This window comes from Oryctolagus cuniculus, chromosome 15 (assembly GCF_051225735.1).
Source record: "Oryctolagus cuniculus isolate XC-2025 breed Fujian yellow rabbit chromosome 15, ASM5122573v1, whole genome shotgun sequence".
NCBI classification, from domain to species: Eukaryota; Metazoa; Chordata; class Mammalia; order Lagomorpha; family Leporidae; genus Oryctolagus; species Oryctolagus cuniculus.
The window spans coordinates 95985362-96009891 of NC_142881.1; the positions used below are offsets into that span (position 1 = coordinate 95985362).

The window sequence follows — 24530 nt, forward strand, 5'->3', positions numbered from 1 at the left end:
TTATTTGACAGGCAGAGTTACAGACAGTGAGAGAGAGAAAGACAGAGAGAAAGGTCTTCCTTTCACTGGTTCACTCCTCAAATGGCCACAACGACCGGAATTGCACCAATCTTAAGCCAGGAGCCAGGCGCTTCCTCCCAGTCTCCCACGTGAATGCAGGGGATGAAGCACTTGGGCCATCCTCCACTGCTTTACCAGGCTACAGCAGAGAACTGGACTGGAAGAGGAGCAACAGGGCTAGAAAGGGTGCCCATATGGGATGCCAGCACCACAGGTGGAAGATTAACCTAGTGTGCCATGGCACTGGCCCCTCTCCTCTTCTTAATGTGTAAATCTCCCTTTACTTTTGATTTATGAGCACATAAGTGATTATACACAGGGTTCACATGGAAAAACCTGGTTAATGTAATCTCAAAATCATTAACTTTATTTCACATTCAAAAACATCTTTCAAAATAATTCAGCATTTCTTGCTTGCATGGATTAAGAGATGTTATCTTTGGAGGCCAATATTCAGGTTTCCTCTTCTAGAAAGGATATGTTAACTTTTAAGTTTATATCATGAGGAAAGGTTTACTAGAAAGGGATTGGAATAGGTTGAAAGAGATTCATTACATATTATCTAGTAAACTTCTTGATAGGGAAATAAACTGACACATCCCATCAATGGACCAACAAGACAATAAAAAGTCAGAAACCAGCCTCAGCCTTAGCTCAGAGGCTTAGAAAATCACAAGGTTAGCTGGGAGGCTACACAATATCCTTAGCTACCTAATAATAGGGAAAATTATACCCCCATCACCTGGGAGCTTCCCCAGATGCAGAAGACAGAGTAGAAGCCCAGAAAACCAGCTAACCTAATTAAACTACCATTTCCACCAACAGATGAATGGAGTGAAAATGTGACACACATGAACTCTACTCTTCTTACAAAAGAGGAAATGATGTCACTTAGGATAACATATATGAACACAGAGAGCATTATAAGTGATGCAAGCCTGGCACAGAAAGACAAATACATGAGTTTGTTTATATGTGTATTTTGTAGAAGTAAAAATCATGTAGGTATATGGGCAAGAATATATATTAGATGGTGCAGGGTGGAAGTGGGAGTAGGGATAAGAAGAGACGGTGCTCTAGGGAAATATAATTTTCAGTAGAAGGTTAGTTTCTTTGTCCTACTGCACAAGACAGATGATTAAACTGTATTGAATTTTTCAAAACTGCTAGGAGTGGCTTTTTAAAAAAGTACATAAAGTGATAGATATGTTCAAAGCCTGATTTGATAATTCTGTGATAAAACATGTGATAAAACACATCTATCAAAACTTCAGACTTTGCTCACAAACATGCAAATATTTGTCAGTTGAAAATAAAGGTTTCAGGGACCTGAAACCTGTGTAGCAGGTTAAGCCGTTGCCTGCAGTGTTATCATCCCATATGGATGCCAGTTTGAGTCCCAGTTGATTCAGTTCTTTTTTTTTATTTTTTTAACTTTTATTTAATGAATATAAATTTCCAAAGTACAGAATATGGATTACAATGGCTTCCCCCCCATAACGTCCCTCCAATCGCAACCATCTCCTTTCCCACTCCCTCTCCCCTTCCATTCACATCAAGATTCATTTTCGATTCTCTTTATATACAGAAGATCAGTTTAGCATACATTAAGTAAAGATTTCAACAGTTTGCTCCCACACAGAAGCATAAAGTGAAAAATACTGTTTGAGTACTAGTTATAGCATTAAATCTCAATGTACAGCACACTAAGGACAAAGATCCTACATGAGGAGTAAGTGCACAGTGACTCCTATTGTTGACTTAACAAATTGACACTCTTGTTTTTGGCCTCAGTAATCACCCTAGGCTGTTGTCATGAGCTGCCAAGGCTATGGAAGCCCCCTGAGTTCACCGACTCTGATCATATTTAGACAAGGCCATGGTCAAAGTGGAAGTTCTCTCCTCCCTTCAGAGAAAGGTACTTCCTTCTTTGATGACCCATTCTTTCCACTGGGATTTCACTCATGGAGATCTTTCATTTAGGTTTTTTTTCCCCCAGAGTGTCTTGGCTTTCCATGCCTCAAATACTCTTATGGGCTTTTTAGCCAGATCCGCATGCCTTAAGGGCTGATTATGAGGCCAGAGTGCTGTTAGGACATTTGCCATTCTATGGGTCTGCTGTGTATCTCACTTCCCATGTTGGATCATTCTCTCACTTTTTGATTCTATCAGCTAGTATTTGCAGACACTGTTCTTGTTTATGTGATCCCTTTGGTTCTTAGTCCTATCATTATGATCAATTGTGAACAGAAATTGATCACTAGGACTAGTGGGATGGCATTGGTACATGCCACCTTGATGGGATTGAATTCGAATCCCCTGGTATGTTTCTAACTCCACCATTTGAGGCAAGTCAGCTTGAGCATGTCCCGAATTGCACATCTCTTCCCTCTCTTATTCCCACTCTTATATTTAACAGCGATCACTTTTCAGTTAAGTTTCAGCACTTAAGAAGAATTGTGTATTGATTACAGTATTCAACCAAAAGTATTAAGTAGAACAAACAAAAAAATACTAAGAGGGGTAACATATTAATCTGCTCACAGTTGATTCACTTCTAATTCAACTCCAACTCCAGCCACAGTGGCAATTTGGGAAGACAAACAGTGGATGGAAGATCTCTCCCTCTCCTTCTGTGTGTGTGTGTGTGTGTGTGTACCTCTGCCTTTCAAATAAATACAATAATTCTTTTTTTAAAAAAAAGAAAGAAAAAGAAAAGTTTGCTTAAAAAAGAAATAAAATAAAAATTTTAAAGGTAAAAGATCTGGGTGAGCATTGTGGTGCAGTGGGTAAAGTCACTATTTGTGATGCTGCATTTCATATCTGAATGCCTGATTTGAGTTCCCACAACTTTTCTTTTCCAACTCAGCTTCCAGATAAAGCACTTGGGTGGAGGAGGGATAATGGTAAAAGTACTAGAATGGCTATCAACTTCATGGGAGATTTAGATGGAATTCCTTGCTTTTGGATTTAGTCTGGTCTGGCCACATCTATTGTGGGTAACTGAGAAGTGAAACAGTGAGTGAAAGATCTCTTTTTCTCCCCCTCTGTTGGGGTACACAAGTAAAAGGAAAGAGAGGATACGAGGACTCTTCCTCTGAAAAGCGCTTCCAGGACAATTCAGTATCTTTTCTTTATTTATAAGAATTACAACAGCCTATTGTACAGTGCATGCATGTGTTCATATAACTAAGGTTTCTCTGAAGCATGTGCAGCAAAACATATTAGATATGTTAGAGTCCGAAACGCCCACCGCCCGAGGGACGTCTCCAAAAGACCTCTCTCATGCAAATTGCAAAGGATTTTATTTTTATTTTTCCAGCATGATGGGGCTCTCTGGTCAGACCAGAACAGAGCAGCCTCGGGGAACTACAGCATAGGGTTTGTAAAGGCAAAAACTGCAAAATCGGGAGGGAGGGAATGTACGGTTGCTATACACGGTTGCTAAGATCAAAAGAGAGTACAAAAAATCCAAAGAGAGTACATAGTTACTGGGGTCAACATAACCTAAGACCTAAGTGAAACCAATATTCATCATAATCTTGACTATACCAGTCACAATCGTACAATTATCATTTATGATCTTGACATTAATTCACATTATATGTAAGACATAGACAAATCACATCTTTATCATTAACCCAGGTACAACCTTTCTACTTTCAAGCTTGAGCAATCATGCTAGGGGGTTTTTGTGCTCTGCCAAGGGTGATGTAGTGCACTGCTATTGTCCGACTATTTGAGATCATAGTTGCAAACCAGAGTCTCATGGTGGGGGTTACTTTCCCAGAATGCAGTCTCAAGTGCTTCAAAATGGAGTCCCTACTGTCAAGGTGCTACTTCAGATACACATGTCTGGGAAATCAGCTACATGTCCTTGTGGAGACAATGTTCCACAAGGGTTCAATGCTCTTTTTGTTAGAAGGTCATAAACTACCCTTAATCAGTCCCTGTGGTCACACTCTGTCTTCTAGGAAGAAAATATCTTCACTAAGAGTGCTTTGGCAGAAAGCTTTTTTCCAGATTTCTCCCTTTTCTTGTTTTATAAATGTTTATTAGCAATATGATTTTGGCAGTAATTTTGCTTTTTGCATTCAGCTGCCACACTGTGTTCAGGATAAACATGTTCTCAACTGAGAGTGCTTTGGCAGAATTTTTGCTCTCTACATTCTGCATCCCCCCCACTTTTTTTTTTTTAATAAATGTCAGTAATATGATTGTTTAAAGCAAAGATTGCATCCTTTACAAGTATTAGTCAAAGATGGGATGCAAAGAAAGAAGCAGCATATCAGGATCAATGAGGCTATGGCAAGGCAACCATAGAAAACAATTGTTTTAACCAGATGGTGTTCTTGAATAGAGATGGAAAAAAGCAACATAAGACAGCATAATAACAACAATGAGTTCTTTTGCCAATTGAATCATTATGGCTATCAAAAGAGTGTCAGGGGTTTCTTCTTGGTGTTCTTGTTGAAGCAACCACTGAGCTGAAGCAAGTAGTGACTTGAGGTCTCCCCAGGTAACCACTTGTCTGTCAGGTCAAGGAGGTCTCCGACAGTGAGATATTGTCTCTCTTTTCTTGAACCCAAGTTGAAACTGAGGGATCAGGTCCTGAAGTCCTTGAGGCAGCTCATGATGTCATGCAGGGTGAACACAACAAGCAAGAATCCACACAGGTCCTATGGGAGAGAGAACAGAGTCACACGATCTCCCCCACATTAGTAGTGGTTTTGGTCCTTTCCATGTTGGTTCAGGAGTTTGTTTATAATCCACTAATGGACAATGGTGCAGCTTTTGAGGGGCAAAAATGTTTCCTTGCTTGGGCTTCCTCTGTTCAAAAACTGCCTGAAGGGTAAGATAAATGATTAAGTGTAAATAAAATAATAGACATTGCTTGATTAATTTGTACTGCAATGTTTACCCCTTTCTTTAATTGTTTGTGTAAAAAGGTTTTAACAGTGTGATGTGGTGGAGCGGGGAGGGGGGCGGGGAAGGAGGGGAGGGAGCCGAGGAGGAAGATGGTGGAGAGCTGGAGGCTGGCGTGCCGCGACCCGGGAGGACTAAGCGGGAGCGGGACCAGCTGTACTAGAGTGCTACTCGGACGTGTCGGTCCACGGAGGAGATGATCGCCGGTCGCGTCCGCACGGACGCCTACCGCCTGGGGATCCTGCGGAACTGGGCAGCGCTGCGAGCGAAGACGGTGCTGGATGTGAGTACGGGCACCGGCATTCTCAGCGTCTTCTGTGCCCAGGCCGGGGCCGGCGCGTGTACGCGGTGGAGGCCAGCGCCATCTGGCAACGGGCCCGCAAGGTGGTGCGGCTCAACGGGCTGGAGGACCGGGTGCTCATCCTGCTGGGGCCGGTGGAGACAGTGGAGCTGCCAGAGCAAGTGGATGCCATCGTAAGCGAATGGATGGGCTACGGACTCCTGCACGAGTCCATGCTGAGCTCCGTGCTGCACGCGCGGACCAAGTGGCTGAAGGAGGGTGGGCTTCTCCTGCCGGCCTCTGCCGAGCTCTTCGTAGCCCCCATCAGCGACCAGATGCTGGAATGGCGCCGAGGCTTCTGGAGCCAGGTGAAGCAGCACTATGGCGTGGGCATGAGCTGCCTGGAGAGCTCCGCCACGTGCTGCCTCATGGGCCACTCGGAGATCGTGGTGCAGGGCCTGTCCGGCGAGGATGTGCTGGCCCGGCCCCAGCGCTTTGCTCAGCTTGAGCTGGCCCGTGCCTGGAGCAGGAGCTGGAGGCTGGCGTTGGTGGGCGCGACGGTTCGGCGCCCCTGCACGGCTTTGCCATCTGGTTCCAGGTGATCTTCCCTGGAGGGGATTCGGAGAAACCCCTGGTGCTGTCCACCTCGCCTTTTCACCCGGCCACACACTGGAAGCAGGCGCTCCTCTAGTTGAATGAGCCGGTGCAAGTGGAGCAAGACACGGACATTTCTGGAGAGATTACTCTGCTGCCCTCCCGGGACAACCCCCGCCGCCTGCGCGTGCTGCTGCGCTACAAAGTGGGGGAACAGGAGGAAAAGACCAAAGGCTTTGCCATGGAGGACTGAGCGCCGCTTTTTCTCCCAGCGACCTCCCAAGGCGGCCTGACCTGAGGAGGAGAGGTGTAGGGAGGTTGGAGGAGAAAGGGTGATCCCACGTGCAAGTAGGGGGCAATGTCTGCTCCCTTTTCCCTCAGGGCTGCTGGGGCAGGAACCTGACTTCAGTCTCCCTTTGAGGAGATTCTTCTAACGGTTTTATTTATTTTTTTCTACAAAGTGGTCCCCTCCCCACCCTTCAACCAAGAGATACACCATGCTTGTTAGTGGACGTTTAAGCCTCAAAAGCATGTGGTACCGAGCATTTGGGTTTCCATTTCTTTTATTTCACAGGAAAAGCAAATACACGAATGTAAACGGCAGTTTATGAAGGGTCCATGCACACACCTGACACTTCTCAGAAGGGTGAAAAATTTCAGTGAAACTCATTGTCACTTTAATATCTCTAGAGCCATATTTTCTGTCTCTGAATTCCCCCTTTTCCTGGGTGCCTCTAGGCTATGATCCTTGTTTCTAATTTTTTTTTTTTTTTAATAAACGACTACTGGTACTAAAGAAAAGATGAGAAAAAAAAGAGTGTGATGTGGTGCTGGCACTGTGGCTTAGCAGGTAAAGCTGCTGTCTGCAGTGCCAGCGTCGCATATGGGTGCCTATTTGAGTCCTAATTGCTACACTTCTGATCAAGCTCTCTGCTGTGTCCTGGGAAAGTAGTACACAATGGCCCAGGTCTTGGGCCCCTGCATCCATGTAGGAGACTGGAAGAAGCCCCTGGCTCCTGGCTTTGGATTGGTGCAACTCTGATTGGCTGTTGTGGCCATCTGGGGAGTAATCCAGTGGATGGAAGACCTCTCTCTCTCTCTTTCTCTCTCTCTCTCTCTCTCTCTCCCTCTCTGCCTCTGTAACTCTTTCAAATAAATAATAAAAAATCTTTTTTTTTAAAGTGCGATTTGCATGCTCTACAATAGCTTGGCCTGTAGCATTATAGGGAATACCATGTTTTAGTTTGATGTCCCATAAACAACAACAGCTGGAAAATATATCTGAAGTGTATGTGGGAAGCATTATCAGTTTTTAATTGGCTAGGTTTATCCATGACAGCCATTGCCATGAGTAGATGTTTGATAACAAGATAAGTCGATTCACCTTTAAGGAGGTGGCCCAAATATAAACAGTATGAGTCAATGACAACATGTAGGTAAGAGAAAGGCTTAAGTAACAAACATTGAGTAAAACCCATTTGCCAAAGTTCATTAGCTTAATGTGGATAAGCTGCAGTAAAAGGAAAATAATGTTGTTTGAGCACACTGAGTACAGTTAGAGTTAATGGGGCATGCTTCTTCTGATGGGTATGTGTAACTGTTTATGAAGAGATTTTGCAGATTAAAGAAAAATTCATGACTTTGCAAAAGATCTGTAAAAAGAGCAGCAACAAGAAGAGCATGATCAGCACACTGATTACCCTCTGATAATATACTGGGGAGAGGTGAACGACTGTGAATATGTGCCATGTAGAAAGGATGATGGGGTTTAGTGAATAATGTCTGAAGTGTAGGGGGAAAATTGAGTAAATTAAGATCAAGTGTCAGGTGGAGAAATAAATTGGCAACATATTGGGAGTCAGTGATTAAATTTGAAGGTTGAGAGTTAAATAAACATACAGCCAAAACTATTGCAACTAATTCACTATGTTGTGTTTTTTTGGGGGGAATAAAGTGTATTTAACAACCCAATATTGTTTCTATTAATAAGTAATAACACCCTTATATGGAGAATCATCAGAAAATATTGTCAAGGCTTGAGGGTAGGGGTTTTAGAGATAGTGGAATGGAAAGAGGTAAAGTAGATAGAAGAGTTACATGGAGGGGGTGGGTCCTTAGGAAGGTTATGATACTGTTAGAACAATTTGATAAGTTAATTGAAATGGAGCAAATATTCATATTCCTGTTTTGAGAAGGGAACATAGATGCTAATTAGGTGAAGACTCAAAACATTAAGTGATCAATTATGAAGTTTTGCAATTAAATCAGCAATGGGTTGTATATAAGGGTAAATATTGTGAGGAGGAGTGTGAAGCAGGTAGAGCTATTCCATTAAAAATATGCTTCCAGAAGCTTGAGGTAATAAGACTCCTATGGAGTTTATATAAGTGGGAAGTAAAGCCAGTTGTAAAGCAGTATTTTCAGGAATCCAGTCAACAAAACTCTGTCATAGTTGAAATTAATTGTATCTATAGCAGACCGCATCTCAGGTGAAATGGAAATAGTGTCAGCAGAATGATTCTTACCTTTTAAGGCTTCAAGGGGAGTTTGTAGTTGTTGCATAGTTCATAAGGATGAGCACAATTAAGATGTCCTAAATATTGCTGAATTAGGTTTAAGGGGTTTGGTAGTCAAAGCTGAGGAAGATAAGGCATAGATTTTGTTATCAACAACTTGTGGCTTAAGTATAAGTAAGGGGCTTCCTTTTGTATCTTTTCAGGGGCAATATGAAGTCCATATTGTAAGAGGTAATAAATTAATCATTGAAGATGAAAAGGCAAAACCTGAGGTCCAGCCACCAAAATGTCATCCAAATAATATATGGCAAGAAGATGGGGGAATTCAAATCAAAAGGGACATAGGGGTTGATGGACATAATATTAGCATAAAGCAGAACTATTTCACATTTCCTATGGAAGAACTGTCCATTGATATCTCATAGCAAGTTAAGAATGATTTAAAACAGGCACTATAGAGGAAAATTTTTTACTATCAGTCTTAACCAAAGGAATGGTAAAAAAGCAATACTTTAAATCTACTATAAAGAGAATATTTGAGAGAAATTAAATTGGGGTTAGATAATCCACACTGAAGGGGTCTCATAGGTTGAATATGTTCATCAATCTCCCAGAGGTCATATAATAATCTCCATTTATCAGATTTCTTCTTAATAGTAAAGATAGTATTCCAAGGGCTAGTAGATTGTTCAATATGTCCTAATTATAATTGTTCTTTAATTAGGGCCTCCACTGCAGATATTTTTCTTTGGAAAGTTGCCATTGTTTTACCCATACTGGCTCTCCAGGAAGCCAGGTTAAGGGGAGAGCAGTATATTGAGGGGATGCATAAGTGGAGGCCCCTATTTTAAATTTGTATAAATTGTGGCTTGACCAGCATCACCTTAATCCCTAAACCAGAGAAAGATGCAGCACTGAAAGAAAATTATAGACCAATATCCCTGATGGACATAGACGCAAAAATCCTCAATAAAATTCTTGCCAATAGAATAAAACAACACATAAGAAAAATCATCCACCCAGACCAAGTGGGATTTATCCCTGGTATGCGGGGATGGTTCAACATTTGCAAATCAATCAATGTGATTCACCACATTAACAGACTGCAAAAGAAAAACCATATGCTTATCTCAATAGATGCAGAGAAAGCATTTGATAAAATTCAACACCCTTTCATGATGAAAACTCTAAGCAAATTGGGTATAGAAGGAACATTCCTCAATATAATCAAAGCAATTTATGAAAAACCCACAGCCAGCATCCTATTGAATGGGGAAAAGTTGGAAGCATTACCACTGAGATCTGGCACCACACAGGGATGCCCAGTCTCACCACTGCTAGTCAACATAGTTCTGGAAGTTTTAGCCAGAGCGATCAGACAAGAAAAAGAAATTAAAGGAATACAAATTGAGAAGGAAGAAGTCAAACTATCCCTCTTTGCAGATGGTATGATTCTTTACTTAGAGGATCCAAAGAACTCTACTAAGAGACTATTGGAACTCATAGAGGAGTTTGGCAAAGTGGCAGGATATAAAATCAATGCACAAAAATGAACAGCCTTTGTATACACAAGCAATGCCACGGCTGAGGAAGAACTGCTAAGATCAATCCTATTCACAATAGCTACAAAAACAATCAAATACCTTGGAATAAACTTAACCAAGGACGTTAAAGATCTCTACAATGAGAATTACAAAACCTTAAAGAAAGAAATAGAAGAGGATATCAAAAAATGGAAAAATCTTCCATGCTCATGGATTGGAAGAATCAACATCATCAAAATGTCCATTCTCCCAAAAGCAATTTATAGATTCAATGCAATACCAATCAAGATACCAAAGACATTCTTCTCAGATCTAGAAAAAATGATGCTGAAATTCATGTGGAGGCACAAGAGACCTCGAATAGCTAAAGCAATCTTGTACAACAAAAACAAAGCAGGAGGCATCACAATACCAGATTTCAGGACATACTACAGGGCAGTTGTAATCAAAACAGCATGGTACTGGTACAGAAACAGATGGATAGACCAGTGGAACAGAATTGAAACACCAGAAATCAACCCAAACATCTACAGAAAACTTATATTTGATCAAGGATCTAAAACCAATCCCTGGAGCAAGGACAGTCTATTCAATAAATGGTGCTGGGAAAACTGGATTTCCACGTGCAGAAGCATGAAGCAAGACCCCTACCTTTCACCTTACACAAAAATCCACTCAACATGGATTAAAGACCTAAATCTATGACCTGACAAAATCAAGTTATTAGAGAACATTGGAGAAACCCTGCAAGATATTGGAACAGGCAAAGAGTTTCTGGAAAAGACCCTGGAGGCACAGGCAGTCAAAGCCAAAATCAACTATTGGGATTGCATCAAATTGAGAAGTTTCAGTACTGCAAAAGAAACAGTCAGGAAAGTGAAGAGACAACTGACAGAATGGGAAAAATATTTGCAAACTATGCAACAGATAAAGGGTTAATAACCAGAATCTACAAAGAGATCAAGAAACTCCACAACAACAAAACAAACAACCCACTTAAGAGATGGGCCAAGGACCTCAATAGACATTTTTCAAAAGAGGAAATCCAAATGGCCAACAGGCACATGAAAAAATGCAAATCAAAACCACAATGAGGTTTCACCTCACCCCGGTTAGAATGGCTCACATACAGAAATCTACCAACAACAGATGCTGGTGAGGATGTGGGGAAAAAGGGACACTAACCCACTGTTGGTGGGAATGCAAACTGGTCAAGCCACTATGGAAGTCAGTCTGGAGATTCCTCAGAAACCTGAATATAACCCTACCATTCAACCCAGCCATCTCACTCCTTGGAATTTACCCAAAGGCAATTAAATTGGCAAACAAAAATGTGGTCTGCACCCTAATGTTTATTGCAGCACAATTCACAATAGCCAAGACCTGGAATCAACCTAATGCCCATCAACAAAAGACTGGATAAAGAAATTATGGGACATGTACTCTTTAGAATACTATACCGCAATAAAAAACAATGAAATCCAGTCATTTGCAACAAAATGGAGGAATCTGGAACACATCATGCTGAGTGAAATAAGCCAGTTCCAAAGGGACAAATATCATATGTTCTCCCTGATTGGTGACAACTGACTGAACACTAAAAAGGAAACCTGTTGAAGTGAAATGGACACTATGAGAAATGGTGACTTGATCAGCATAGCCCTGACTGTTAATGAACAACTTGATACATTATCCCTCTTAGTATTTTTTTTATCTGTTCTACTTAATATGACTGGTTTAATTCTGTAATTAATACACAGTTATTCTTAAGTGTTGAAATTTAACTGAAATGTGATCCCTGTTAAACATAAGAGTGGGAATAAGAGAGGGAAGAGAGGTACAATTTGGGACATGCTCAGGCTGACTTGCCCCAAATGGTAGAGTTAGAAACATACCAGGGGATTCGAATTTAATCCCATCAAGGTGGCATGTACCAATGCCATCTCACTAGCCCAGTGATCAATTTCAGTTCACAACTGATCATAATGAAAGGACTAAGAGTCAAAGGGATCACATAAACAAGTCTAGTGCCTGCTAATACTAACCGATAGAATAAAGGGGAGAGCAATCCAACATAGGATGCGAGATACACAGCAGACTCATAGAATGGCAGATGTCCTAAACAGCACTCTGGCCTCAGAATCAGCCCTAAAGGCATGCGGATCCAGCTGAAAAGCCCATGAGAGTATTTCAGGCATGGAAAGCCAAGACACTCTGGCAAAAAAAAAAAAAAAGGACCTAAATGAAAGATCTCTGTGAGTGAGATCCAAGTGGAAAGAACAGGTCTTCAAAGAAGGAGGTACCTTTCTCTGAAGGGAGGAGAGAACTTCCACTTTGACTATGACCTTGTCTAAATAAGATAAGAGTCAGAGAACTCAAAAGGCTTCCATAGCCTTGAAAACTCATGACTGGAGCATAGGGAGATTACTGATGCCATAAACAGGAGTGTCAATTTGTAAAGTCAATAGCAGGAGTCACTGTGCACTTACTCCTCATGTAGGATCTAAAATATTAAAAAAAAAATATTGTGGCTTGAAATTGCTGTAAAAGATCTCATCCCCAGATGGGAAATGGAACAGGAAGAATTAAAGGGTAAATATGAGCAACAAAGTGATGATCAGTGGGGTTGTAACAAGCCATGCACTTATGATTCTGTTGGGTTTGGGAGCTACTGCCTATTCCACACAAGGCGTCAGCAGAAACTGAAGGCCCTAAAGCAGGCCACTGTGCTGAAGGAATGACAGAGATGTCAACCTCAGTACCAACTAGTCCAGAAAACTCCTCTGAGACTCAATTTGGACAGTCATTTGAGGATGGTTATTAGAAATTTGATTAATAGAATATATGAACATAGATCCAGAGACTTGATCTCCCCACAAAACATCATTATTAGAAGTAGAAATAAATGGAAGAACAAGTAGTTCTGCTTGAGAGGAAATTTCTTGGGATAAGTTTGACCACAATTGGACATAAATAATCTCTGTATATTAACATCTATTACTCTGGGAATGAAAAAAAATGCCCTTTTTTATAGGTGTGGGACTTTGGCAAAACTAGTCCAATAGACTTTAAAAAAATATTTATTTATTTGGAAGGCAGCGTTACAGAGAGGCAGAGGCAGAGGCAGAGAGAGAGGTCTTCTATCCACTGTTTTACTCCCCAGGTGGCTGCAATGGCCAGAGTTGCTCTGATCTGAAGCCAAGAGCCAGGAACCAGGAGCTTCCTCTGGTCTCCTATGTGGTTACAGGGGCCCAAGGGCTTGGGCCATCCTCTACTGCCTTCTCAGGCCATAGCAGAGAGCTAGATAGGATGTGGAGCAGCTGGGACTTGAACCAATGCCCACATGGGATGCCAGCACTGCCCATAGACTTTTTTGGTAAGAGACCTGTTAATTGTGTGGGAACCTTATAGACAGTGCCAGGCATTTCAAGGGGGATTGGTTCCTGAATCTATTTAGGCACTATGGGCAGTAGCATGAAAGGACTGTTGGAAGGTTGATGAAGGGGATTGGGTTGTTGGACAGTCAACACCTTCTGTTGGGCCTGGGCTGAGGGCTGGCCCAACTTGAAGTTTCCTGAAAGAACAGAGTGGCACTGATTAGCTCAACGATATCCTTTATGACATCTTGAGTATTTTTTGGAAGGTCAAATAACTGATTTTGGCAGTGACAGTTTCTTTTATTTATTTTTTAATGATTTATTTATTTACTGAAAGAGTTACACAGAGAGGAGAGGCAGAGAGAGAGAGAGAGAGAGAGAGAAGTCTTCCATCTGATTGTTCACTCCCCAGTTGACCACAACAACTGGAGCTGTACTGATTGGAAGCCAGGACCAGGAGCTTCTTCTGGGTCTCTCACATGGGTGCAGGGGCCCAAGGAGTTGAGCCATCTTCTTCTGCTTTTCCAGGCTGACAGTTTCTTTTAAAAATGACCTTAATTCCCCACATCCAAAGCTTTTTTTTTAATCAGAATGTTTAAGGGCAGCAGCCAGTAAATTAGTGTTGTAAGTTTCAGTCCTTACTGAAATTGCTGCCATAGTAGTTTCAGCTTTGGAGACAACAATTCTGATTTGCATTTTCATAAGCCATTTGTTTTAATATTTTTTGTCACTTCTTGATTATCTACCTGATGTTCCATAGCTTTTTCTAACCTACCCACAAAGGATGTATAGCCCTCAGTTGGCCATTGATAGGCTGCAGAAAAGTAAGTGGAAGGGTGTTTAATATCAGGAATCTTTTTTCAAGCTTTTAATGCAATGCTAGAAATTCACACATGGGCTTCCTTTCAAGGATAAACAATTTGTTGACCAAGATATGAATACACTTTTTCTCCTAACAACTACTCCAAAATGATGGGGACATTGTTATTTAAGTTATCTATAGCTTGTACAGAAGCCAATTCTTTATATTCTCAAACCCAAACAGTGTATTGGGCTAGGGTAACTAAAATTTTAACTAGGGTTTTCCAATCCCATGGCACCATTTCATATGTCTCATATACCCCTCCAACTCCCTCCAATATGCCCACTGTATAAGAACTTTGCATCCTGTACTCTGTCAAGCTCTTTTTTTAACTCTGTAAACGTAGGGAAGATGCTCAAGCCAGGGAGAGACATTTTGAGATATAACAACAGGACAGTTAACATTGGTAATTCTCCTTGCTCCTTGGCTTCCTGAAACATACCTTGTACCACTGACACAACTGAAGGGGACTCAGACACCACTGTTACATCAGTAAGCATGGAACACAGAGGTCTCATCTTCAGGCAGTAGGGACAAGCCCATTGACTGACTCTCTTGGCCAGGGAGAGCTGCCAAGAGGTTTGTAACCTTACTACTGGCATCCCAGCAGAGATACCACACATGTAAAACTGGAATAAAGTGTAACTTTTGACTGATTTTCTGTCAATCAGTTACTTTTAAAGTGCTTCCATCAGAGTACCAAGGGCAGCAACTATTGATTTTGTTTTGTTTTGTTTTGTTTTGTTTGTTTGTTTGTTTTGACAGGCAGAGTGGACAGTGAGAGAGAGAGACAGAGAGAAAGGTCTTCCTTTTGCCGTTGGTTCACCCTCCAATGGCTGCCATGGCTGGCGGGCTGCAGCCAGTGCACCGCGCTGATCCGATGGCAGGAGCCAGGTACTTCTGGTCTCCCATGGGGTGCAGGGCCCAAGTACTTGGGCCATCCTCCACTGCACTCCCTGGCCACAGCAGAGAGCTGGCCTGGAAGAGGGGCAACCGGGACAGAATCTGGTGCCCTGACCGGGACTAGAACCCGGTGTGCCAGCGCCACAAGGCGGAGGATTAGCCTAGTGAGCCGCGGCACCGGCCAACTATTGATTTTTTTGCAGCAAGTGTCCAAGTACCTTTTCTGATAAAGACTGCCCCACATTCTTAAGAGGATAAAGCAGTTCATCCTTATGTTTCTGTTGCACTGGGGACAGGGAGTCCCCCATCTTAGTGACTCACCCAAATCTCAAAGAGATGAATGATGCATCTGTAACCATTGCTATGCAAGGTGAGCCATCCCTTGCATTTTATGCTAAGGGTCCCTGTTTGGGCACAAGATGTTGTGGTGTGCAAGTGAAAGGAGAGACAGGACATGGAAACTTTTCCTCCCAAAAGTGCCGCCAGGCCAACCCAGCGTCTTTTCCTTATTGATAAGGATTACAACAGTATATGTGCATGTTCAAATAACTCTAAGGTTTCTCTGAAAAATGTTTTGCAAGACATATTAGGTAAGCCTATCTGGGAAAGCAGCTGCATGTCCTTGTGAAGCCAACATTCCAACAAAGGCTCAGTGCTCTTGTTAGAAGGCCATAAAATATCCTTAGTCAGATCCTGTGGTCACATTCTGTGTTCTAGGAAGAAAACACTTCACTAAAAGTGCTTTTTCAGAAATCTTATTCTTCACATCCCTCTCTCTGTCACTATGTTTTAAAGGCAAGGGATAAGGCTGGCTCTGTGGTGTAGTCAGCTATGCCTCTTTCTGTAGCACCAGCATCCCTTATGATCACTGATTCTAGTCCTGGCTGTTCCTCTTCCAATCCAGCTCTTAGATATGGCCTGGGAAAGCAGTAGAAGATGGCCCAAGTGCTTGGGCCCCTGCACCTACCTGAAAGACCCATAAAAAACCCTGGATCCTGACTTTGGATTGGTTCAGCTCCAACTGTTGCAGCCATCTGGGAAGTGAATCTGTGGATGAAAGGCCTTTCTCTCTCTCTCCCTCTCTATGTAATTCTACCTCTCAAATAATTTTTTAATTATTTAAGTCTTTAAAGGCAAAGGAAGTCAGATGAGTTTAAAATAACAGATAATATCAAACAACATATTTTGTATAGAAGAAAAAAATTTAACTTAAATATATAAAAAGCTGATTAAGTACAAGAAAAAGATGCAAAAACGTAAGAAAGATGGCTACGTTGGTTAGTCATCCCACAATACAGAGAATAAATTTTAAAACAAAAGATGCTTCTAGAGACATATATGGCCTCTTCTTGTAACAAAATGTCAAATAATGTGGGTATAATGACATTTAACCTTAGATATATATTTAAGAAAAATATACAGCATTATATGTAAAAAGGATGAAGATAAAGAAAAGGATGATTGGATTGTTCAACAACAGTACATCTTGCCTCAGATTCAGGTCTTGACACTCCTGGTTTTTCACAACCAAATCATCCACTGGACAACTGGAATGAGAAAAAAACACATCAATTGAACATATATGTTTGTTTGTAATGCTCATGCAAAAGCAATGAAGTTGATTCCTGTCCTAGTGGCCTATGATTTTAACATATCAGGAAAATGTATTTATTTATGACTAGAACATTTTTTCTCTTGATATAGTAACATAAAAAATGACATCAATATATTTCCCCATTTTCAGTCATGTGGTCCTACAATCTTTAGTGTTTTCTCTAAGTGGGGTGGTGTACTATGGTACACCAGTGTTTGGGATACCTGAATCAAACCCATAGCAGTGCCAGTTTAAGTCTTGGCTAATTTGCTTCCAACACAGCTTCTTGCTAATGTACCCTGGAAATCAGCAGAGGAAAACTCAAGTGCTTGGGGTCCTCACACACTTAAGAATAACACACTTGAGAGACCTTGATGGAGTTTCAGGTTTTTGGCTTCAGCCTGGCCAGCCCTAACAGTTGCAAGCAGTTGGGGAATGAACCAGTAGATGGACGATCTTCTCAGTTCCACTGTCACTTTTTCTTTCAAGTAGAAGAAAATAACCAAATAAGCATTTTTAAAAGTGGGGAAACATTTAGTAAAAAAAATTTACTCACTGACTAAATGGAGTAATAAGCTGAGTGGTTTTGAATAGCCATTTATTTTCTCTCTTCTTTTTCTGTGTTTCTCTGAAGAGCTCTCAGCATGAATGATGGAAAAATTTTATTGTATTATTTACCTGCAGATGCAGGAGAGGAACAAGTCTGTTAAGCAGGACCACAGCTTAGGAACAGATTCTCATGCTTAGTCTTTCAGGAGGAATGGTTATCAGCATGTATGGAGTTTTTAAATAAAAAACTCTCTTCTTCCCCACACTCTGCAAAGACTACTTTCCCCATATTTCTAGAAACCCTGACATTTTCAGGATTTCAGAATGACAATAGGTACAGAAAATTCCCAATAAATCAATACAGCTGGGTATAGTGTGCTTAACACCTACACTCTGAGTAGGGCTAAAACAGATATCTTGCTTGCTAGGGACATGAGTCTATCAGTAAAAGGAAGCCACATCTTGACATGATCTACATTTCTGGAATCATTCAGAGATCCTGAATATCAGTACAAAGTGATGAATAAATGAGCCCTGAAGATTGTCTCCTGGGTATGGGATGAAGTTGAGATACACATGTCGGAAAGAGGAGTTCTAATATGCAGTGTCCATTTCCCACTCATCTCAATATTGTTTCATGTGGGAGAATAACCTATCCTCCCCAAGTCTGGAGAAACCAAGGCAGGGCCAGATGATTCTGGCCAAGAAAATGTAATTTCAGATTAATTGTGTCACTGTTTCATTCAGTGCCTATTTTGTTCTCCACTCACAAACTCTACCCATGTTCTAGTAAAGGACATTCTACCACCCTGAGAAAAATAGATTTGTTACACATTTTGAATGCAGAGCCTGTAAGTCAGTGGTTTCCTAACCATAAGCTAATTTACTACCACCTAATATTCTGAGACAGCCAGAAAAAACATTACTTAGAACAGTTCACCCTCACAGATAGATGTCACTGCAAGTCTATGGGGTGGCCCTATGGACCTTTCAATAAATGGTGTGGAAAACAGATACAGAACAAAATTAAAGATGAATTTCACACCAAGTATGTAACAGCTTGAAAATGTGCGTGGGGTTTGATTTATAATGTTGAGTAGGACAAGTCCATTCTTTATTTTTTAAGATTCGTTTCCTTCTTCTCTGAGAGAATACCAAATGGTGGGTGATGCTGATGCAGGAGGGTCTGGAGGCCCTGAGGACCTTGGAATGGAAGGCCATGGCAGCTTCTGCTGAGGTTTTGGTAGTGGCATCCATGGCTGTGTTCAAAGCCAGGGCCAGGTCCAGAGCCAAGGTCATGGAACTCGTGGAGCCTGTCACCAGGCTTGGCCACCTGTTTAAGAACATGAAGATCAAATCCTTGTAGGAGATATATCTCTTCTCCTTGCCCATCAAGGAGTCCGAGATCTTTGATGTTTCCCTGGGGACATCCCTCAGTGAGATTTTGAAGATCATGTCAGTGCAGAAGCAGGCATAGAAGCAGGTTCAAGGCATTTGTTGCCATTGAAGAACACAATGGTCATGTCAGCCTGGGTGTGAAGTGCTCCAAGGAAATAGCCACCACCATCTGAGGGGCCATCATCCTTGCTAAGCTGTCCATTTTGCCCACGTGGAGGTGCTATTGGGGAAACAAGATAGGCAAACCCCACACTGTGCCTTGCAAGGTGACCAGATGATGTGTCTCTGTGCTATTGTGCCTCAATTCTTGCTCCTAGAAGCACTGGCATTGTCTTCACCGTGTCCCCAAGAAGTTGCTGATGATAGCTGGCATTAGTGGCTGCCACACTTCAGCCAGTGGGTGCACTGCTACCCTGGGCCACAAAGGGCACCTTCTATGCTATCCCCAAGACCTACAGCAATCTGATCCCCAACCTCTGGAAAAAGAATGTATTCACCAAGTCTCCCTATCAGGAAAGCATGGACCATCTTATGAAGATTCACACCAGAGTATTTGTGCAGAGGACCCAGGCTCCAGATGTGGCTACAAAATAGGATTTTACACAAGAAAACAAAGTGAATTAAGTCTTTTAAAAAGATTTATTTATTTATTTATTATTTATTTGAAAGGCAGAGAGAGAGGGAGAGAGCGAAGGAGAGACATAGAGGAAGTAAGATATTTTCCATCTACTGCTTCACTCCCCAAATGGCCACAATGGCTGGGGCTGGACCAGGCAAGCCAGGAGACAGGAGCTTCTTCTGGGTCTCCCACATGAGTGTAGGGTCCCAAGGACTTTGGGCCATCCTCCACTGCTTTCCCAGGCACATTAGTGGGGAGCTAGATTAGAATTGGAGCAGTCAGGACTTGAATGGGATGTTGGCACTACAGGCTGTGGCTTAATTCACTATGCCACAACACCAGCAGTTGGAAAGTCCATTCTAACTGAAACTCAATATTCAGAAGCTATCTAAGCCCAAGTTGAGAAATCTGAATATATAAATATCCATATTCCTTATGACAAAATTAAAAAACACAAAACAATGTTAAAAGAAAAAAGTTACACCACAGAAAAGTTACCTTTCTAATAGCAAAAAATGACCAATCATATGAAAAAAAAATAATTGGCAAACATTTTGAAATATAAAAAATATTGAAAAAATTGGCAGGCCAGTACTGTAGCATAGCAGGTAAAGCCACCACCTGCAGTGCCAGCATCCCATATAGGTGCCTGCTTCTGATCCAGCTTCTGCTATGGCCTGGGAAAGCAATAGAAGATGGCCCAAGTTCTTGGGGCCCTGCACCTGCATGGGAGACCCATGGCTCCTGGCTTCAGATCGGTGCAGCTCTTGCCATTGTGGCCAATTGAGGAGTGAACCATCAGATGGAAGACCTCTCTCTCTCTCTCTCTCTCTTTTTCTCTGCCTCTTCTTCTCTGTGTAACTCTGACTTTATAAATAAATCTTAAGAAAAGAAAATATAGTTGGCAAAATAATTGGAAAATGTGCATAGTCCAGAAAGACACTCTTTAAAGTATAAAAAAGGTGAATATAGAGGGACAAATAATTGAGAAACACAAATTAAAATTACAAGGGAACATATTGTTCCATGTAATATATTTGATAAATTCAAAAATTTTTTGACAGGCAGAGTGAGAGAGAGAGAGAGAGAGAGAGAGAGAGAGAGAAAGCTCTTCCTTCTGTTGGTTCACCCCCCGAATAGCTGCCACGGCTGGCACACTGCACCAATCTGAAGCCAAGAGCCAGGTGCCTCCTCCTGGTCTCCCATGCAGGTGCAGGGCCCAAGCACTTGGGCCATCCTCCACTGCCTTCCTGGGCCACAGCAGAGAGCTGGACTGGAAGAGGAGCAACAAAGACAGAACTGGAACCCCAACCAGGAATAGAACTCAGAGTGCCAGTGCTGCAGGCAGAGTATTAGACTAGTGAGCCACGGCGCCAACCCAAAATGTTTTTTAAATTGAGCTAAATCTGGCTAGTTCTATTTCCATTTTACATAAATTATTCCTATTCAAGAAGGACCTGACATGCAGAGGAAAAAATCAAACTAACAACTATTTAAATCAATAGTACAATGTAGAGAAAATTTTATAACAGAAACAACTCAAAAGTATCATGTTCATGACAAAGTATTCAACAAGATGAACCCATGAAAGAAAAAAAAATATAAAATTCACAGTTTGTAGCACAACCATTTGGGAATTGGAGTGCATCACAATAAAAGGCAGATGCTGAACTGAGGGAACTGGCAGAAGAGAAAGTTATTCATTTTGTGCATTTTACCAGAGGACACTTTCCTATTTACACATAGATAAAGGGAATCAAAGTTACAGCTTTAATTAGGGTGTTTTGGTAGAAATTTCAGGCTACAAAGACAACCAAAGAATGGGAGAAAAAAATAGGCCCTGGAATAGAGAAAACCAAAGAATTTAAGTCCCTAAATTTGGATATAAAACACTACAGTACACTATATGGGACACTTCAGATTAAAAAAAGCAATAAAAAAGCAGTCACAAGAAGCTGAAAGAAATAGAGTTACCTAGTGACCATTGTAAGGAATACACTTTAGAATTTAAATCCAGCCAACTAACTGCCTTGTAAAATAGAAATAATTTTTCTGAAGAATATGAGTATCCACAATGTCTGCAACACATGGTTTACAATATTGATGATAGAAAACCTATCAGAAATGGATAGATTCCTGGACACATGCAACCTACCTAAATTGAACCAGGAAGACATTGAAAAACCTAAACAGACCCATAACTGAGACAGAAATTGAAACAGTAATAAAGGCCCTCCCAACAAAGAAAAGCCCAGGACCAGATGGATTCACTGCTGAATTCTACCAGACATTTAAAGAAGAACTAATTCCAAGTCTTCTCAAACTATTCAGAAAAATCAAAAAAGAAGGAGTCCTCCCAAATTCTTTCTATGAAGCCAGCATCACCTTAATCCCTAAGCCAGAGAAAGATGCAGCATTGAAAGAGAATTACAGACCAATATCCCTGATGAACATAGATGCAAAAATCCTCAATAAAATTCTCACCAATAGAATGCAACAACACATCAGAAAGATCATCCACCCAGACCAAGTGGGATTTATCCCTGGTATGCAGGGATGCTTTAATGTGGGCAAAACAATCAATGTGATACACCACATTAACAGACTGCAGAAGAAAAACCATATGATTATCTCAATAGAGGCCGAGAAAGCATTTGATAAAATACAACACCTGTTCATGATGAAAACTCTAAGCACTGGGTTTGGAAGGAACATTCCTCAATACAATCAAAGCAATCTATGAAAAAACCACAGCCAACATCCTATTGAATGGGGAAAAGTTGGAAGCATTTCCACTGAGATCTGGTACCAGCCAGGGATGCCCACTCTCACCATGCTATTCAATATAGTTCTGGAAGTTCTAGCCAGAGCTATTAGACAAGAAAAAGAAATTAAAGGGGTACAAATTGGGAAGGAAGAAGTCAAACTATCCCTCTTTGCAGATGATATGATTCTTTAGGGGACCCAAATAACTCTACTAAGAGACTATTGGAACTGATAGAGGAGTTTGGCAAAGTAGCAGGGTATAAAATCAATGCACAAAATCAACAGCCTTTGTATACACAGACAATGCCATTGCTGAGGAAGAACTTCTAAGATCAATCCTATTCACAATAGCTACAAAAACAATCAAATACCTTGGAATAAACTTAACCAAGGACGTTAAAGATCTCTACGATGAAAATTACAAAACCTTAAAGAAAGAAATAGAAGAGGATACCAAAAAATGGAAAAATCTTCCATGCTCATGGATTGGAAGAATCAACATCATCAAAATGTCCATTCTCCCAAAAGCAATTTATAGATTCAATGCAATACCAATCAAGATACCAAAGACATTCTTCTCAGATCTGGAAAAAATGATGCTGAAATTTATATGGAGACACAGGAGACCTCGAATAGCTAAAGCAATCTTGTACAACAAAAACAAAGCAGGAGGCATCACAATACCAGATTTCAGGACATACTACAGGGCAGTTGTAATCAAAACAGCATGGTACTGGTACAGAAACAGATGGATAGACCAATGGAACAGAATTGAAACACCAGAAATCAACCCAAACATCTACAGCCAACTTATATTTGATCAAGGATCTAAAACCAATCCCTGGAGCAAGGACAGTCTATTCAATAAATGGTGCTGGGAAAATTGGATTTCCACGTGAAGAAGCATGAAGCAAGACCCCTACCTTTCACCTTACACAAAAATCCACTCAACATGGATTAAAGACTTAAATCTACAACCTGACACCATCAAGTTATTAGAGAGCATTGGAAAAACCCTGGTACCAGCAATGACTTCTTGGAAAACACCCCAGAAGCACAGGCAGTCAAAGCCAAAATTAACATTTGGGAAAGCATCAAATTGAGAAGTTTCTGTACTGCCAAAGAAACAGTCAGGAAAGTGAAGAGACAACCGACAAAATGGGAAAATATATTTGCAAACTATGCAACTGAAAAAGGGTTGATAACCAGAATCTACAAAGAAATGAAGAAACTCCACAAGATCAAAACAAACAACCCACTTAAGAGATGGGCCAAGGACCTCAATAGACATTTTTCAAAAGAGGAAATCCAAATGGCCAACAGACACATGAAAAAATGTTCAAGATCACTTGCCATCAGGGAAATGCAAATCAAAACCACAATGAGGTTCCATCTCACCCCAGTTAGAATGGCTCACATTCAGAAATCTACCAACAACAGATGCTGGCGAGGATGTGGGGAAAAAGGGACACTAACCCACTGTTGGTGGGAATGCAAACTGGTTAAGCCACTATGGAAGTCAGTCTGGAGATTCCCCAGAAACCTGAAGATAACCCTACCATTCAACCCAGCCATCCCACTCCTTGGAATTTACCCAAAGGAAATGAAATTGGCAAACAAAAAAGAAGTCTGCACATTAATGTTTATTGCAGCTCAATTCACAATAGCTAAGACCTGGAACCAACCCAAATGCCCATCAACAGTAGACTGGATAAAGAAATTATGGGACATGTACTCTATAGAATACTATACAGCAGTCAAAAACAATGAAACCCAGTCATTTGCAACAAAATGGAGGAATCTGGAAAACATCATGCTGAGTGAATTAAGCCAGTCCCAAAGGGACAAATATCATATGTTCTCCCTGATTGCTGACAACTAACTGAGCACCAAAGGGGAAACTTGTTGAAGTGAAATGGACACTATGAGAAACAGTGACTTGATCAGCTCTTGTCCTGACGGTTGATGTACAATGTAATACTTTATCCATGTTAGTATTTTTTTGTTCTAGTACCATTGGTTGAACTCTGTAATTAACACACAATTATTCTTAGGTGTCTAAATTTTAACTGAAAAGTGATCCCTATTAGGAATTTGGAAAACATTATGCTGAGTGAAATAAGCCAATCCCAAAGGGACAAATACCACTTGTTCTCCTTGATAGGTGACAACTGAGCACCAAAAAGGAAACCTGTTAAAGTGAAATGAACACTATGAGAAATGGTGACTTGATCAGCCCACACCCTGACTGTTGATGAGCAGCTTAATATGTTATCCCTCTTAGTATTGTTTTTGTTTGTTCTACTTAATACTTTTGGTTGAATAATGTAATCAATACACAATTGTTCTTAAGTGCTGAAACTTAACTGAAAAGTGATTGCTGTTAAATATAAGAGTGGGAATAAGAGAGGGAAGAGATGTGCAATTCGGGACATGCTCAAGCTGACTTGCCTCAAATGGTGGAGTTAGAAACATACCAGGGGATTCGAATTCAATCCCATCGATGTGGCATGTATCAATGCCATCTCACTAGTCCCAGTGA

The 24530-nt window shown here is 41.1% G+C and overlaps 2 pseudogenes; both read left to right on the plus strand.

Annotated features, from left to right (window-relative positions):
- The window catches only part of LOC100357632 (protein arginine N-methyltransferase 6-like), a 43394-nt pseudogene extending 37281 nt beyond the window's left edge, over positions 1–6113 (plus strand).
- A 12334-nt stretch (positions 6114–18447) lies between these two features.
- On the plus strand, positions 18448–19197 carry LOC149122203 (small ribosomal subunit protein uS5 pseudogene; annotated as a pseudogene).
- Positions 19198–24530: the final 5333 nt, after the last annotated feature.